Genomic DNA, 9,308 nt, shown 5'->3' with positions numbered 1-9,308 from the left:
GCAATAAAATGCCTTAGTATCTTTCCTTCCTATGAAGATCCAAATTACAGAAAGATTTATTACCTGGAAAACCGCAGGTCCTGAGCTTTCTGGATAACAGGTCCCATAGCTGTACTGATTCTTATGATGGAGCCTGTGATCTGTTTGGGCTCCATTCTTGTGCTGTTCATTTGCGGATAGACTGTCCCTTCTACAGACCAGACAGGAGTGCTCCTCTTTGGATAGTCAGACTTCTCCTCCTGCCCAAACACCTTTACACAGCACATCCCTACACCAGAATAGGGATTATATTATTAGAAGTTTCCTCTGATTCCTGTGACCTGTATGGAAGCACTTGGATTTTGGTTTCATGCTTATGGACAAGTAACTTCAAATATATTTCCCAGTAGGACATGCAGTATCCCTTGTATAATTATAAGGTGCTACATTGTTAAATAATACACATATAGTATACCTGATTGGACTACATTGCATCTGCTTTGCATGTGGCACTTCATCATATACATCTTATCTACATATCTATATCCTGGCTGCAGAGGATAATAAAGCACTTGAAATGACTTGAATTAATTGTACAGGTATGGGATCTATTATCCAGAATGCTTGGGACCCGGGGTTTTCCAGATAACAGATCTTTCTGTAATTTGGATATTCATACCTTAAGTCTACTAGAACATCATTTCAACATTTAGGGGCTGATTTTCAAAGGTCGAGGTGAATTTTGAATGAAAAAAATTTGAATTTCGAGCTATTTTTTGTGTACTTCGACTAGGGAATAGTCCAAATTCGATTTGAATTTAAAAAATATTCAAAAATTAGATTATCGAAATTTATCATGTACTGTCTTTTTAAAAATTGGACCATTCACCATCTAAAACTTGCCGAATCGCTGTTTTAGCCTATGGGGGACCTCCTAGAACCCAATTGGTGTCAAATGGTGGACTTTGAAAAAATCTAAGTTTTTTTTGGGGAAAAACTTTGAATCGAATTTGATCTTACGATTCGAATTTGGCCAAAAACGGCCCTATTCTACCACAAAAAAAAAACGTTGAATTAATTTCGGGTTGGTCTTTTTGAATTCGAATTTCAAAGTTTTTTTAATTCGACCCTTGATAAATATGCCCCTAAATAAACCCAATAGACTGGTTTCGTTTCCAATAAGGATTAATTATATCTTAGTTGGGATCAAGTACAAGCTACTGTTTTATTATTACAGAGAAAAAATAAATCATTCTTTAAAATTGGATTATTTGGATAAAATTGAGTCTATGGGAGATGGGCATCCCATAATTCAGAGCTTTCTCAATAATGGGTTTTCAGAAAAGGGGTCCAATACCTTTATATGAAGTATAGGAAGTATGTGGCACGGAACCACAACAGACCCGCACTCAAAGAAAAGGGAGAGAGTCATAGCAACTGTTGGAGTGCGACCGGTTTTGTTGCATATAAAAAAATAAAGGTTTTATGTTTTAACATAATCGGCTTTTCATTTGATTTTATCATAACAGCATGTTACATAGTTAAATTGGGTTGAAAAAAGACAAAGTCCATCAAGTCCAACCCCTCCAAATGAAAACCCAGCATCCATACACACACCCCTCCCTACTTTCACATAAATTCTACATACCCATATCTATACTCTGTTATTCTGATAATGTTTTCACTGTTTGTTAGAGTCTCATATACTGTCTGTATAGTGTTCTAATAAATGTATTTGTATGTGAGAATGAAGAATGTATAAATATATTGATACTTTCTTTGTTTGTTTAAGGGGTGGTTCACCTTTAAGTTAACTTTTAGGGGCAGATTTATTAAAGGTTGAGGTGAATTTTCGAATGAAAAAAATTCTAATTTCAAGCTATTTTTTGTGTACTTCGACTAGGAAATAGTCCAAGTTTGATTCGATTTTGAAAAAAATCGTACTGTCTCTTTAAAAATTCGACTTCAACCATTCGCCATCTAAAACCTGCTGTTTGAGCCTATGGGGGGACCTCCTAGAACCTATTTGGAGTCAATTGGTGGACTTTGAAAAATCAAAGTCTTTTTTGGGGGAAACTTCGAATAACAATTCGATCGAATGCGCTATTCCTTCAATTCGTATGATTTGAAGTCGGCCAAATATGAACCTATTCCATCGAAAACATACTTATTCGGCCAAGAAAAACTTTGACTTAATTTCGGTTGGTCTTTTTGAAATTCGAGGTTTTTTCAATTCGAAATTTAACCCTTGATAAATACGCCCCTTAGTATGTTATAGAATGGCCAATTCTAAGCAACTTTTCAACTGGTCTTCATTTTTTCTTTATCTTTTTTGAAATATTTGCCTTTTTCTTCTGACTCTTTCCAGCTTTCACTGACCCCATATAAACACTAATTCTGTGTTCACATTTTTTATGATTGCTACTTTTTATTATTCATCTTTCTATTCATCCCCCCCCCATTCATATTCCAGTCTCTTATTCAAATCAATATATGGTTGTTAGGGTCATTTGGAACCTAGCAACCAGACGGCTGAAATCACAAACTGGAGAGCTGCTGAATAAAAAGATTAATTTAAAATCCACAAATACTAAAAAAAAAAAAAGAAAACCGTTTGCAAATTATCTCAGAATATCACTCTCTACATCACACTTAGGGGCACATTTACCTAGGGTCGAATATCGAGGGTTAATTAACCCTCGATATTCGACTGCCGAATTGAAATCCTTTGACTTCGAATATCGTAGTCGAAGGATTTAGCGCAGTTCGTTTGATCGATTCGAAGGATTTTAATCCATCGATCGAAGGATTATCCTTCGATCAGAAAAACCTTGGAAAGCCTATGGGGACCTTCCCCATAGGCTAACATTGGCCTCGGTAGGTTTTAGGTGGCGAACTAGGGGGTTGAAGTTTTTTTTAAAGAGACAGTACTTCGATTATCGAATGGTCGAATATTCGAGCGATTTTTAGTTCGAATAGTTCGATTCGAAGGTCGTAGTCGAAGGTCGAAGTAGCCAATTCGATGGTCGAAGTAGCCAAAAAAAACATTCGAAATTCGAACTATTTTTCCTCTATTTTCCTCTATTCCTTCACTCGAGCTTAGTGAATGGGCCCCTAAAAGTTAAATTTAAAGGTGAACAATCCCTTTAATATCAATGTGAAAAATGATAAATAAATAGTTGTAGAAAAAAAAGAAAGAAAAAAAAGAATAGGAGGTGATAGTATGCAGGTAGGTCAGCAGGGTGGTCTATAGGTACAGAATGGAAGGCACCAGGCTAAGGGCAGATTTTGTTTCAATTATAACTTCACATTAGCGCCTGCAGGGGGAGCTTCCAACCCTTTTCATCCGCTGATAACCTGAGGTTCATTCATTAACCCCTTCCATACCGGAGCCACAGGCCACTCTTGAAATGAGTTGCTTAGGAACACGTGTTTTTTCTTTCATTTGCAGAATTTCTTTGTGCGCCGGGGCTATGATTGTGTGCGTCTCGGTGTGCAAGAGGGGGTGGAAGGGCTAATGGCTGTGGAGGTGTGAGTGTGACTGCCGCCTGCTAGGAGTAATGGCTGCTGAACAATTTTAACATGACGTAAGACAGCGGTAAACAGCAATCAGTTGTTATTTATGTGGGTTTTTTCAGCTCTCGGGCTTGGAATTTCAGCTGCTGTACAGTTGCTAGGGCTTAATTACCATAGCAACCAGGCATCCGTTTGGAAGCAAGAATGCAACATCAATAAGAGAGGGTCTGAAAAGAAAGATAAGCAATTAAAAATCAGAGTGACGACAAAGCGAGACCCTCAATTGATCTGTTTTTTGGTTGCTGGGATCAGTGACCCTGACAACCAGATATCTGCTGTTTCCCAACAGATGAGGCTTTCAAGAAGCCCTGCATGCCGTACATACCCTCGCTGAGCTCTATAGGAATCGATGCCTTGAAGTGAGCAAAAATATGAAAAACCTTATTCCAACCAAATATAGACTAGAAATTGCTAGGACTGTAATTCTGTAGCCATTTGTAACCATGGTGATTGTCCGTCTCCTACTGTGGAATAAAGGCCGGTAGTTCTGCCCTCCTGCCTTCAGCAACTGATTGGGGTCTAGAGGGTTAATGTTCTCAGGGACTAAAGGCAAAAGAGCATAAAGTACAGGGGGCAACTGTTATTCTGTTCAATTTCCCCAATAAATCTCTGTATATATCCCTCGTCCCTATAAGTATTACACGCTTTGTCATTCTGTAAATTAAAACTCACAAGGTGATACTCGTCTTTGTTCTATACGAGCCCTATGGAATGTAAATGTCTTTAGCTTAAAGGAGAAGGAAACCCCCTGGGCGCAAAACCCCTCCCCCCCTCCCCTGTGTTGCCCCCCTCCCTCCTCCCCCCTGGCCTACCTGTCCCCCTGGGCAAATGCCCCTAACTTGTTACTTACCCTTCTGCGCAGGTCCAGTCTACGGAGTTCACAGTCGCCATCTTCTTCCCACGCGATCTTCTTCCTGCTTCCGGGTCTTCTGGCGCATGCGCAGTAGGAAGAGTTACCCGTACGGATCTACTGCGCATGCGCCGAATGTCACTAAGTTTTCTGATTTCACTTCGTGACATTCGGCGCATGAGCAGTAGATCCGTACCGGTAACTCTTCCTACTGCGCATGCGCCAGAAGACGCCGGTCAAAGCAGGAAGAAGACGTGCGTGGGAGAAGATGGCGACTGTGAACTCCGTGGACAGGACCTGCGCAGAAGGGTAAGTAACAAGTTAGGGGCATTTGCCCAGGGGGACAGGTAGGCCAGGGGGGAGGAGGGAGGGGTTTTGCGTCCAGGGGGGAGGAGGGAGCGGTTTTGCGTCCAGGGGGTTTCCTTCTCCTTTAATGGTTTTTGGTAAAAGGGCAACTAAACCTCACCATAAGGACAGGCTGTTTTATAGTGACATTATAACCCCCTTCAATATTAGTGCAGTGAATGGGGCAGGTGCTCACATACGTTTGTCTAATGTTTTAATTAAGAGATCTATTTGGCCTAAATTGGGCAAAGTGTGAGATTTAAAGTACACATTCTTCTTTCTGGTACAAAAAAAATCTAAACAAAATAGGGATGCAATGAAGTAAACCGAATCCTAATTTGCAAATTAAGGGTAGGAAGGGGAAACCATTTTTTTACTTCCTTGTTTTGTGACAAAAAGTCACTCAATTTCCCTCCCCACCTCTAATTTGCATATGCAAATTAGGATTTGGATTTGGTTCGGCCGGGCAGAAGGATTCAGCCAAATCCGCATCCTGCTGAAAAAGGCCAATCCTGTCTGAATCCCGAACCGAATCCTGGATTCTGTGCATCCCTAAAACAAAAAAAGTCCACTGGGCAGCCATATGCTATAATATAAACATTCATTATCATTTCCACAGCTACATGTACCAACACAGCCCACAATTCATTCCCAGAGACTATTATCCCGCTGTTACTATAGGCACCATCTCTCCCTACTATACCTGCTATCCCACAGTCACACTCCCTTCCCAGAGACTATTATCCCACTGTTACTATAGACACCATCTCTCCCTACTATAACTGCTATCCCACAGTCACACTCCCTTCCCAGAGACTATTATCCCACTGTTACTATAGGCACCATCTCTCCCTACTATACCTGCTATCCCACAGTCACACTCCCTTCCCAGAGACTATTATCCCACTGTTACTATAGGCACCATCTCTCCCTACTATACCTGCTATCCCACAGCCACACTCCCTTCCCAGAGACTATTATCCCACTGTTACTATAGGCACCATCTCTCCCTACTATACCTGCTATCCCACAGCCACACTCCCTTCCCAGAGACTATTATCCCACTGTTACTATAGGCACCGTCTCTCCCTACTATACCTGCTATCCCACAGTCACACTCCCTTCCCAGAGACTATTATCCCACTGCTACTATAGACACCATCTCTCCCTACTATACCTGCTATTATCCACTGCTACTATAGGCACCATCTCTCCCTACTATACCTGCTATCCCACAGTCACACTCCCTTCCCAGAGACTATTATCCCACTGTTACTATAGGCACCATCTCTCCCTACTATACCTGCTATCCCACAGTCACACTCCCTTCCCAGAGACTATTATCCACTGTTACTATAGACACCATCTCTCCCTACTATACCTGCTATCCCACAGTCACACTCCCTTCCCAGAGACTATTATCCCACTGTTACTATAGGCACCATCTCTCCCTACTATACCTGCTATCCCACAGCCACACTCCCTTCCCAGAGACTATTATCCCACTGTTACTATAGACACCATCTCTCCCTACTATACCTGCTATCCCACAGTCACACTCCCTTCCCAGAGACTATTATCCCACTGTTACTATAGGCACCATCTCTCCCTACTATACCTGCTATCCCACAGCCACACTCCCTTCCCAGAGACTATTATCCCACTGTTACTATAGGCACCGTCTCTCCCTACTATACCTGCTATCCCACAGTCACACTCCCTTCCCAGAGACTATTATCCCACTGCTACTATAGACACCATCTCTCCCTACTATACCTGCTATCCCACAGTCACTTTCCCTTCCCAGAGACTACTATCCACTGCTACTATAGGCACCATCTCTCCCTACTATACCTGCTATCCCACAGTCACACTCCCTTCCCAGAAACTATTATCCCACAGTTACTATAGACACCATCTCTCCCTACTATACCTGCTATCCCACAGTCACACTCCCTTCCCAGAGACTATTATCCACTGCTACTATAGGCACCATCTCTCCCTACTATACCTGCTATCCCACAGTCACACTCCCTTCCCAGAGACTATTATCCCACTGTTACTATAGGCACCATCTCTCCCTACTATACCTGCTATCCCACAGTCACACTCCCTTCCCAGAGACTATTATCCCACTGTTACTATAGGCACCATCTCTCCCTACTATACCTGCTATCCCACAGTCACACTCCCTTCCCAGAGACTATTATCCCACTGTTACTATAGACACCATCTCTCCCTACTATAACTGCTATCCCACAGTCACACTCCCTTCCCAGAGACTATTATCCCACTGTTACTATAGGCACCATCTCTCCCTACTATATACCTGCTATCCCACAGTCACACTCCCTTCCCAGAGACTATTATCCCACTGTTACTATAGGCACCATCTCTCCCTACTATACCTGCTATCCCACAGTCACACTCCCTTCCCAGAGACTATTATCCACTGTTACTATAGACACCATCTCTCCCTACTATACCTGCTATCCCACAGTCACACTCCCTTCCCAGAGACTATTATCAAACTGTTACTATAGGCACCATCTCTCCCTACTATACCTGCTATCCCACAGCCACACTCCCTTCCCAGAGACTATTATCCCACTGTTACTATAGACACCATCTCTCCCTACTATACCTGCTATCCCACAGTCACACTCCCTTCCCAGAGACTATTATCCCACTGTTACTATAGGCACCATCTCTCCCTACTATACCTGCTATCCCACAGCCACACTCCCTTCCCAGAGACTATTATCCCACTGTTACTATAGGCACCATCTCTCCCTACTATACCTGCTATCCCAAAGCCACACTCCCTTCCCAGAGACTATTATCCCACTGTTACTATAGGCACCGTCTCTCCCTACTATACCTGCTATCCCACAGTCACACTCCCTTCCCAGAGACTATTATCCCACTGCTACTATAGACACCATCTCTCCCTACTATACCTGCTATCCCACAGTAACACTCCCTTCCCAGAGACTATTATCCACTGTTACTATAGACACCATCTCTCCCTACTATACCTGCTATCCCACAGTCACACTCCCTTCCCAGAGACTATTATCCACTGCTACTATAGGCACCATCTCTCCCTACTATACCTGCTATCCCACAGTCACACTCCCTTCCCAGAGACTATTATCCCACTGTTACTATAGGCACCATCTCTCCCTACTATACCTGCTATCCCACAGTCACACTCCCTTCCCAGAGACTATTATCCACTGTTACTATAGACACCATCTCTCCCTACTATACCTGCTATCCCACAGTCACACTCCCTTCCCAGAGACTATTATCCCACTGTTACTATAGGCACCATCTCTCCCTACTATACCTTCTATCCCACAGCCACACTCCCTTCCCAGAGACTATTATCCCACTGTTACTATAGACACCATCTCTCCCTACTATACCTGCTATCCCACAGTCACACTCCCTTCCCAGAGACTATTATCCCACTGTTACTATAGGCACCATCTCTCCCTACTATACCTGCTATCCCACAGTCACACTCCCTTCCCAGAGACTATTATCCCACTGTTACTATAGGCACCATCTCTCCCTACTATACCTGCTATCCCACAGCCACACTCCCTTCCCAGAGACTATTATCCCACTGTTACTATAGGCACCATCTCTCCCTACTATACCTGCTATCCCACAGTCACACTCCCTTCCCAGAGACTATTATCCACTGTTACTATAGACACCATCTCTCCCTACTATACCTGCTATCCCACAGTCCTTTGCCCGAGTAATGGGAGGCTGCAGGTGACTGTGGGACACAGGGTCACTGACCAGTTACCCTACAGTAGTTTCCCAATAATTTTACCCCTATTAAGTTGTTGAATCAGCTGTGTGCTTTAATAATTGGTTTAGAATAACTTGCAATTAGTATTTTTATTGTAAGAAACATTAGGGGTATGTGAGGTCATTTCAGTAGGGACTGTAGTTTCAACCTCAGCTTTAAAGGGGTTGTTCACTTTTAAATGAACTTTAAGTATGAAGTAGAAAGTCATATATTGAGACAATTTGCTATTGGTTCATTAGTGTTTTTTTGTTATTGAGCTTTTTTAATTCAGCAGCTCTCCAGTTAGCCATTTGAGCAATCTGGTTGCTAGGGTTCAAATTACCCTAGCAACCATGCACTGAAATGAATAAGAGACTGGAATATGAATAGGAGAGGTCTGAATAGAAAGATTTTTAAAAAAGTAGCAATAAAAACACACATGTACCCTTACAGAGCATTTGTTTTTAGATGGGGTCAGCGACCCCCATTGGAAAGCTGGAAAGTCAGAAGGCACGTAGTTTAAAAATTAGAAAAATAGTTAAAAAAATGAAGGCCAGTGGAAAAGTTGCTTCGAATATAAAAGTAGAAATATAAAAGGACTAAGTGCCATGTGACACACACTAGGAAGGACGTCCCTGCCTGCCCTGCAGAGCTTACAATCTAAGTTATGGCTCAGTAGTAATGAATAAAATAATGCCTGGGCCACACATCACCCAGAACTTCAACCAGCAAACGTCAATGAATCCGCCT

This window comes from Xenopus laevis, chromosome 2L (genome assembly GCF_017654675.1).
Source record: "Xenopus laevis strain J_2021 chromosome 2L, Xenopus_laevis_v10.1, whole genome shotgun sequence".
NCBI classification, from domain to species: domain Eukaryota; kingdom Metazoa; phylum Chordata; class Amphibia; order Anura; family Pipidae; genus Xenopus; species Xenopus laevis.
The sequence above is the reverse complement of the archived record's forward strand: the minus strand, read 5'-3'. Positions refer to the sequence as shown.